The following is a 9659-nucleotide window of genomic DNA, read 5'->3' as shown; positions in this document are numbered from 1 at the left end:
TTCTCATGAAATCTGATTTGTCATTAGTCCCGTGTTGTGGGCAGTTTGTGACAAGTCACTGATAACCGATAAGTCATGTAGATTTACAACCGATGCTAGTAGGTTTGAGCACTCTGGCAAGTTTGTTGGGGCCTGGTCTAATTCTGGCTTTGGAAAATTTATTTTTCATTGCTATCAGTTTCGGCCTGATTTTCTCTGTGCTGCGCTGATGAGTCCACAAAGGACGAAACAGTTTGGTCCGCAGATTGAGTAACCGATAAGTCATTGTGCTGAATGTACATGACTTTGTACATGTAGATAAATGCCTGGAACCGCAGCAAAGCGCTTTCCAGGATGCTGATCACTGTCTTCTTTTATAGCGTACACTTTACATGACTTCGCAAGTATCGTTGTTATGTGCCATGGCGATCATAGCGCTCACTGCCTGCCGCCTGATCCAGCTGGATAAACAGCCAGGGGTGTGCCCCAACGGTATTGGGGAAGTCGTCAGAAGGATCGTGGCCAAAGCCATACTATCGGTAATGGGAAATCAGATCCAGGAGGCTGCTGCACACAACAACTCCCCGCTGGACAAGAGTGCTGTATCGAAGCGGCCATCTATGCCATGCTGCATGCATGATGTATTCGACGATGACGAGGTGGATTGTGTGCTATTGGCTGGCGCCTCGAACGCGTTTAATCGACTCAACCGACAGGTTTGCGTAAGGAACATTCGCCACCTTTGCCCATTCTTGGCCCCCGCTATCATCAATACTTACCGCCATCTGGCCAAGCTCTTTGTGGATGTTGGATGCCTGTTATCTTGTGATGGCACTACCCAGGGTGATCCGGTGGCGATGCTGATGTACGCCCACGGCATCATACCCTTGGTCTAGGCAGTCAGCTCACCCGACATCACCCAAGTGTGGTACGCGGATAACTCTTCCGGCAGTGGAAGACTTCGAGCCCTCCGCACCTGGAGGGATGGACTAACCAAACAAGGAGAAGCGTATGGCTACCACATCAACGCTAGCAAACCCTAGCTGCTAGTGAAGGAGCGTGCATATGATGAGGCAATTGCACGCTTTGCTGGGACTGGTGTCCAGATTTTCAGAGATGGCTGTCGTCACCTGGGAGCGGCTTTTGGGCAACCCAGAGTTTGTCAGAAATTTCGTTGAATCAAAGGTCACCATGCAACTGGACACGTCAGGTGTCACGGTTATCTTAGTTTGCCTAGACACAACCCCAGGCCGCCTACTCCGCATTTTGTCCATGGTCTGAAAGGCAAGTGGTCCTTCTTGTCCCCGACCTTGAAGATTATCATCTGAGGAGTTTGGTGGTCTGGAAGCCGTCATCAGGGAGCGCCTCATCCCATCCCTCACTGGTCGCCTCCCTCCGTCCTGTGGCGGCTTATGCTCTCTTTCGTGTGTCGGGATGGCGGCTTGGGTATCGCAATTCACACCGCGCAGTCTCACCACTATGCCCACTCCCGAGTTGTTGCTAATGAGCTCTGAGTTCTTTATTCTCACGAGCTCAGGGATAGGATTGTGAAGTCAATTCCCTCGCTAGCTGGTTTGGTAGACGCTACCAAGATCGCCAAACGCCAAGTCCGCACTGCAGCTCGGGCATCCCAGCCACAGCTGAAGGAGAGGTTTGTGGGCGGTGAGGGTGCGGCACATGCGGCTCAGCATAAGCTTGCTTCCGAGCGTGGTAGTATGTGTGGCACGTGTTGTGAGCTGCCGTTGGAGTGAAAAACTTGTCAGTGCCTTCTACTTAGTCTTGTAGATTTGGCCTGGCCCCATAGCTCACATGGTTAGAACATTGCTCATAACAAGCAAGGTTGCGGTTTCGAGTCCTCGTGGGTGTGGCATTTTTTTTCTCTTTTCAGGTAGATCACTCTCCGACTGATCCTTTGAATTTTGAAGTCCTCCCAATCCAATAAAAACTTTAAATGGTTGTGATAACATCGCAACGAGGAGGACAAACTGTGCGGCAACCATTCTATATTGCTGATGCTAGACAAGAGAACATATTTGTTCAGAACATAATTATGTCGATTATTACGATAAATGTGAAATGAGTGCAGTGCATGGTGGCATGAAACAACTGAATAATAGCTTCCACGCAAAGCATCATGCACACTGCATGTGACTAAAACTGAGTGCGTCTTGTGATACTTGATGCTATGGAATGGTTGCACGCATCAAATTGTTCGAGCGAAGAAAGACCAGCATAATCCTGATAACCATATCGGAGAATCCATGAGCAACCCTAGACTATGTGTCACTCCTTATGTGGGAGCTCGTGATTTTCCTGCCGACTTGAACTCTCACTTGACTCTGATAATAATAATAATAATACCACAGCACGCGTAATAATTATAGGCCAAAACAAAAAATAGGCTTGTTTCCGGTCGGCAACCCCTCAAAAAGGAGACTCGGTCGGCCGGAATGAAACTTTTTTTGGATACTTTTTTTGGTTCCTCAATCGTTGTGGTATTGATGGACAAGAGCACCTACACATGTACATTGTACATATATCATGGCAAGGATCAATGTCAAAGTGACTGACTCACTGTTGTTGTCCAGCATGTGGTGTATTTCTGTTTTCGTACATCCTGAGAAATCAAGCAAACAGTTCGAGTCCTTCCAGCTCCGTTATTCTAGCTCGTATCGACCCCGGAGGTTTTCGAGCCGACAGCTGAGAATCTCTGCTACCTTGTAGGTGTTTCGATTGTGGAATTTGGTTGAGATTTGACTGAGTTATGACTCGTCGAGTGCACTTGCACACATGGCATTGCCACCGTTTGTATACATTTGGGACCAAAAAAAGTTTCAGAATTTGGGAAAAAGTGGCCCGGTCGGGCGACCGGAAACAAGGTCATTATTTGTTTTGGCCTTATGTGGATATAATTATACGTTCCGCTTCTGTCCTATCTCCTATGATCAAATTCCATTATCAAGATAATTATGAACAATACGGTGCACTGATGATGACCTGTGACGTCAGATCATGAATTGTCGGCCAGATTTCTCCATGTAGGCTTGTCCAGAGCGATGGCCCTCACATTCTCCAGCTGATTGCTGCGCTTCAAGTCGATGTTCCTTCTCTGTAAGTCGCTTGTGATGCGCGTCGCAATGGATGTCCTTGGACGTCCACGCCCAGCCTTGGCATCTCCTGCAAAATAGCCCGTCAGCGCGATCCATGGCGGCGCATCCCTGTCCATACGGAGAATATGGCCGGTTAGCTGCCATCTTCTCCTGTCCACGATGTCAGATAGTGGTTCCGTGTTGCACCTCTCATACAGCTCAGTATTTGATATCCTGGCTGGGTAGACTATGCCAATGAGCCGCTTCCGGTGGAATACGTTTTAAAAGTGATTCTGCTTGTGCTGCCGTGAGCCCCCATGCGCCGCAGTTATACAAAAGAAAAGGCAGAACCAGGGCATTATACAGTCGGATGCGCCTCTGCTCACTGACCTTCCCACGCCTCAGCCAGAGGCTATACATCCTGCCATATGCGCTCATATGCACTACAGTAAGATCGGGCGCCGAAGAACGCAGGGGCTCGAGCGCAGCCTAGGAAAGTAACCGTTAGTTCTTAAAATTTTGATTCTAGCCAGACCGTTCTTATTCACACGCGCGCGCGGCGAGTCGAGTGACGTCATGACGTTTGTCATGTACATGTAGTGCAATGTAGTACTTCTAAACTAGTGGGTGTCGTAAATGGGAATGACTGCACATGTAGCAGTTACTGTTTACACGTGTACATGACATGCACTCACCTCCCATACACATGATACATGTACAATGTAGATCTACGTGTAAATTCGCAACTTGGAAATTCCAAATTTTAAAAGTGTTCTTAAATCTGATAATTCTAGCCTGGACTGTTCTTAAATTTTGCCGGTTTTCCAGCCTGGGTGTTCTTCGGCGAGGTGTTCTTCGGCGCCCGATCTTACTGTATGCATCCTCTGTAATGGTCTTGGTGTTGGAATTTGTTAGTCAGTTCAACGATGCTTCCTTATGAGCGTTGTGCGAAAGCTAGTTTGAGTCAATTTTCACCGTTCCTAGTATTGCTTTTCGCAATACATTTCCTTCTTAGTTCTTTCTTTGTTCATCAGTATCACCGGCACCACTTTCTCTAGAATGTTTCGTGACAAACTCAATAATTTTCTCCGTATAATGTCGTTTCAGCTGGTTCTGTTTAACTTTATTGCGATCCTTATTGTCACTTCGCCGCTTTTTTATATATTATAGCTTAGTACAGAACAACGAGGACAATCAATATAGCTTGGTACGTAGCGCAGGGCCTTCTTCTTCCAGCCACCAGCGGCTCGGGATAGTCTCTTACGATCAAGCTCGCCAAAACACTACATGTTCCGTGGAGCCTTTCCTCCGGTTCCCCATGACATGCTGTTGGCGCGACGCTTCCGTAGATTTCGTGCATATTACTCCTACACCAACCAGTCAACAACTGGCATTTTTAAAAGCCACGTGCACAAGGAATCAAACTGGGAAGTTGAGTCTCTTGTGCATCTATACCGTACCCGTGTAATGTTGTTACAATCATGAATGAGTTTCATCACACAGGTAACCACGGTAACGGTACATGTAGATCTATGACAGTGGCTAGCATGTGCACAGGCGCTAGGCAGTGAAGCATTGTGTTTCTCTGTAGATCTCCATTACACTGGAGACGAAGTGCACAGGAACCGTTCGTCAAGAAGTGGATTTCACGCAGGAGGTTGCTCCCCAAGGCATCCAAACTGAAGTCTGGGAAGCTGTTTGAGCCATGGGCAAGAAACAAGCGGAATGCCAGCTTGCGATTGTCGTTAGTTGACTTCGGCTAAGGGCAAGGACGGATTTGTCGGAGAACTTCAGGTACTGATCGGTAGCGCAGGGCCTTCTTCTTCTTCGAAACACCAGCGGCTCGGGATTGTCACGGCTTACGGTCAAAATTCATTCTAAAACTCAGGGTTCCGGGGAGCCTTTCCTCCGGTTGCCATACGCTCAATCGGCTTCACAGGCTTTGGTTCGGATTAATTGTCGAGCCACCTCTTCTTGCCTGCACTGATGCACTTCTTGACGATGTTCCTGTGCGCTTCAGCAGCGTAATGAGCAGGCACTTTGATACGAACCATTTTTCGAGCAACTGAAAAGTAAGCAATTTTGCATCAAATGGTGCCAAGCTTTGCAGAGACAAAATCTTCTTTTGATTTGTTGTGGTGGCTTCTAACGCCCCAACTCGAAGTCTTTACGAAGTTGCTGGTAGGGCAATTGGCGAATTCGTTTAGTGAACTTCTGATATCGTCGTATTTGCCGTCGAATCTCAGGGGCTGGGTGGCAGCGGAACTTGCGGCGCTTCTTCTCGCCTCCAGCAGAAGAACTGGGAACAGACCGCTTTACAGGCTCAGTTGGAGGCACTTGTTTGCGTGCGAAAGTACTCTCTGTAGTCTACTAGAGTTCTCCGCCTCCAGTGGACATACTTGCGAACAATCTCTTACGAACCTATTTTCATACCAGACGAAATATCTATAATAAGACAAAATATCTACGAAATTAGTACTAACTGACAATGATGAACTGACGATAGATTTGCTCAGCTAGCTCTTCAAAATTATACTTGTATCCAAAACAAGAAGTAAGTTGAAGCACTGCACCCGCAACTGAATAGAGCAACATATTTTTGCTACAAAAAAAAGAGAGAGTTTAAAGGGGAAGTTAAGGCAAAAATTAAAATTTCACCAGTTGTAGTCATCGGGGTGCTGAGTCGAATGGTCTTGGTCCGAGAAAGCTGAGACGCTCCCTTCCTACTTGAATCCCAATCGAACTCGCGCACTTCCACCGAAACTGGGTGACTGCGCCCTACGAGATGGGGATTTGTATGCAAAATGTCACTAAAAGCGCCATTTCGTTCTTATAAAAGCACGGATGACCGCGATTGGCCCATATTACCCGCAGTTATTAGTATCCTATTCTCTTACTATGTGCTTCCATAGCTTTTACTATGTTCTTCCATAGCCACTTCTAGGCTAAGCCTTCGCCGTCATTTTATTGGGTCGTCATCCCGTTTGAATGTGCGAAGTGAAATAAAAACCAACCAACCAAATATGTTGTAGTCTTTTGGACGCTGAGTCGACTGGTTTTGGTCCGAAAAGGCTGCGATGCAGCGTTCGCCCCTAATTCCCAATCGAACATGGTTGAACAAGCGGTCACGTGCTCCTGCGTACACCAGTCAGCTGGTCACCGTGCCTGCAGGGTACAACTTACAGCCTGTTTTGACCTTTTTTGGGTGCAGTCCTGTCACTCGAGTTGAACCTTGGTGTGAAAGTTGTCGCCTGCTGGCGTGGTGACCAGGTGATTTTGGCACCCAGGAGCACGTGACCGCTTCTTCAACCATGTTCGATTGGGAATAAAGGAGGAACGCTGCATCGCAGCCTTTTCGGACCAAAACCAGTCGACTCAGCGTCCAAAAGACTACAACATATGGGCCAATCGCGGTCATCCGTGCTTTTATAAGAACGAAATGGCGCTTTTAGTGACATTTTGCATACAAATCCCCATCTCGTAGGGCGCAGTCACCCAGTTTCGGTGGAAGTGCGCGAGTTCGATTGGGATTCAAGTAGGAAGGGAGCGTCTCAGCTTTCTCGGACCAAGACCATTCGACTCAGCACCCCGAAGACTACAACTGGTGAAATTTTGATTTTTGCCTTAACTTCCCCTTTAACACGAACTCCACTGATGCGACGCCCCGCTTTAAATTGAAGTCTTTGAGACGTTGCTGGTAGGGCACTTGGCGAATGTGTTTACAGAAACGTCTGATATGGTCAGATATGGTCATTTGGCGTAGAGCCTTAGGTAGCGGTAGCGCTTCGTCTCACCTCCAGCGGGCAAAGGGATTAGACCGCTTCACAGGCTGAGTGATCAACTGTTTGCGTGCTAGCCTTTGTCTTCGAGAGTAATCCCTGCTGTAGAGTTCCCCGCCTCCAGTTCGAAATACGTGTACTAGCAAACAATCTCTTACGAACCGTTTCTCAAACAAGACGAAATATTTACGAAACTACAAATGATGAACTACGACGAGAGATTTGCTCAGCTAGCTCTTCGAAATTATACCCATAACAAGAAGCAAGTTGGGGCACTCTGCACTCGCAGCTGATTTGAGCAAAATATGTTTTCTTCCAAAAAGAGATGGAGGGGTTAAACCACGCACTACACTGATGCGACGCCCCAACTCGAAGTCTTTGAGAAGTTGCTGGTAGGGCACCTGGCGAATGCATTTAGTGAACTTCTGATATGGTCGGATTTGGCGTAGAGCCTCGGGTGGCTGGGCGGTAGCGACAGCGCTTCGTCTCGCCTCCAGCAGACAGAGGATTAGTCCGCTTTATGCGCTCAGTGATCAACTGTTTGCGTGCTAGCCTTTGTCTTCGAAAGTACTCTCTGTATAATGCAGAGTTCGCTGCCCCCCCCCCCCCCCCCCCAGTGGACAATGGATAGCGCCAGTAACCCACTGGATCAGCCTGGACGTGATGGCATTGTTGCCTGAGGATTACTGATATTCTGTGAAAATCTGAGTTGGCGCTAAACACCTCGTTCTGCTGTCTGTATAATTCCACTTCGGCGAGATCAGGCGGGTATTGCACACTCTGTGACCAGAGGAAGAATTCTAAGTTCTATACTGTCCGTATACGGACATGGGTAGAATGACAGACCTCTCAGTCCATGATACGCCTAAGTCCATACACGAAACGCGCGCGCGCGCGCGCGCGCGCACACACACACACACACACACACACACACACACACACACACACAGGCGCGTAGGTCTACATAATCATTACATAAAAAGCCACTTGCTAGCTAGGTCATAGCGTCACAATCCCCACTGGCTACTGGGTACTGGCTACTGGGTGACGTTCAGGAGCTACAGCTAGCATATTGTGAATCGAGCCGGCCACCAGGAAATGGCGAGCTGTGTATCTCCTGGAGTGGCCATCTTCTGATCATCAAGTCCTGTAGCTATGTTCCGGGTACGCACGCTTTCACCGTATTTGTCGATGTTCGACTTTGGCAGGCGATGTGTGCTGTAGCGGTGCTGTGCGAGTAGCAATATCAGCAGAACGCGCAGCGTGAACCTATACTATACGAGCACTGTTCGGAACGTTATAGCATAGAACTGCATAGAAGTGTATTGTGACGGTTGCGATGGGACTAACGTTAGTTGAGGCAATGATCAGCATGTTTCTGTCTGGTAAGCGAGTGCTATTCTGGATTCATTTCATACGATTATGTGGGTGCATACGCGTGTACACTGTAGGTGGCTGGAGGCTATAGCAAGGCTTAGAGATTGGCGCAGTACATTCAGTGCAATACATTAAAACATGGCCATGCCCTCTGATGCATGTCCAAGTACCTATCCACTCCTGTACCGTGTCCACATAATATGACTTGAATGATGTTACGGCGGGTGATCCAGTGTAGGTAGTTGACAAATGTGGCTATCCTCAGAATTACCCTGCCGCGTTGCTATTCTCCGCAGCCAACACGGCTTCCGTGAGCGTGATGGTTGGATAGAGCATTGGGGAACTGGGCACATAAGACCAACTCCAGACTCTAAACATAGCCGATGTCTTCAGTACACGCTTGACTGGATGTGATCCTCCTTGAAAGCAGAATACGACAGGTTCAGCACTGCAGGCTCATCAAGCAGTGCCTCAGAACGAGCAGCCGCGGCAGAAACCCCTGATGGCCAGTTTGCTGCACACGCGCGCATCTACCGCCACGAAGCATGTGGTGCACACGAGATTGAAAGTGAAAGAAGGGCATATTGCGCCGCGCTCTGAATGAGGTTACTGCAGCAACATGCAGCCTCAAATGTACAATGTACAATCGAGGCCATCCAGGTAGCGCACTACTACTAGTACTACTAGTACTATCATACACTATTACCAGTACAAGCCCTGATGGTGCAAGCTCTGTAGTTGGCTGAACTCTTTGTCTCAGGGCTTCTCATCCACCTGTGTCTGTGACCCCTACTGCCCTAGCACAGCTGTGAGGATCGTGGTAACTATGACTTCCAGCATGACGGGGCACAATCACGAGTCGCCACGGGGCTCTCCCGCCTCCAGGCGCATCACCGGAAATGGCGACGCCAGCAGAGCAATCGAGGGTCAAGGTTTCGCAGGTGTACTAGCCACATACAGTGTATGCTTGTCATCGCCTCGCTATTGTCACTAACACTGGCATTATTACTGGCAATAGAAACCTTCATGAGCCCTCCGCGCCAAGATAACCTACATTGCATAACGGTAGTTGGCCTTATACGCGACAGTACACGCTATACAGAGAGAGAGAAAGGGTATATTACTGGTACTATAGACATGCCACCTAGTGAAGCTTTCCCATGGTTAATTTAACTCATCCGCACGCGGCCTATCTTCTGTGGTACAGCACCGATACTGGCGATAGCGACGATTGACCCATACATGTACATGTACATGTATATAACACACAGTCACTAACCAGTTACCTGCAAATGCAGCGAAGAAAACCATACATCACTGCACGTGGGACAGGCTTAGCGGCCGAAACCGTGAGTGTGACGGGCTGCCGTAACAGCTATGTATGTATGTATGTAGGCAGCGAATTCGGCACAACCCAGAGACGTGTCAGCGGCTT

This window comes from Sycon ciliatum, chromosome 1 (genome assembly GCF_964019385.1).
Source record: "Sycon ciliatum chromosome 1, ocSycCili1.1, whole genome shotgun sequence".
Taxonomy (NCBI): domain Eukaryota; kingdom Metazoa; phylum Porifera; class Calcarea; order Leucosolenida; family Sycettidae; genus Sycon; species Sycon ciliatum.
This window is presented reverse-complemented; position numbering follows the sequence as displayed.